Here is a 643-nt window from a genome sequence, read left to right on the forward strand (position 1 = left end):
GGATGAGGATAGGATGAGGATGAGGACGAGGATGGGGATGAGGATAGGATGAGGAAGATGATGAGGATGAGGTTGAGGATAGAATGAGGATGAGGATGAGAAGAGGATGAGGATGAGGATAGGATGAGGATGAGGATTTGGAGGATGTGGAGGTGGAGGATAGGAGGAGGATAAGGCAGAGGATGAGGATAGGATGAGGAAGAGGATGAGGATGAGGAGGAGGATAGGATGAGGATGAGGAAGAGGTTAGGATGAGGATGAGGAGGAGGATAGGATAGAATGAGGATGACGATGATGATAGGACGAGGATGAGGATGAGGATGATGATAGGCTGAGGATGAGGATGAGTAGGAGGATGAGGATGAGGATGAGAATGAGGATGAGGATGAGGATAGGATGAGGTTGAGGACGAGGATAGGATGAGGATGAGGATGAGTATGAGGATGAGGATGAGGATAGGATGAGGAAGATGATGAGAATGAGGATGAGGATAGGAGGAGGTTGAGGACGAGGATAGAATGAGGATGAGGATGAGGATGAGGACGAGGATAGGATTAGGAATAGGATGAGGATGAGTATAGGATAGGATGAGGATGAAGATGAGGGTAGGAAGAGGATGAGGACGAGGATATGATGAGGAAGA

The sequence above is a fragment of the Lupinus angustifolius genome, chromosome LG03 (assembly GCF_001865875.1).
Source record: "Lupinus angustifolius cultivar Tanjil chromosome LG03, LupAngTanjil_v1.0, whole genome shotgun sequence".
Classification (NCBI taxonomy): Eukaryota; Viridiplantae; Streptophyta; class Magnoliopsida; order Fabales; family Fabaceae; genus Lupinus; species Lupinus angustifolius.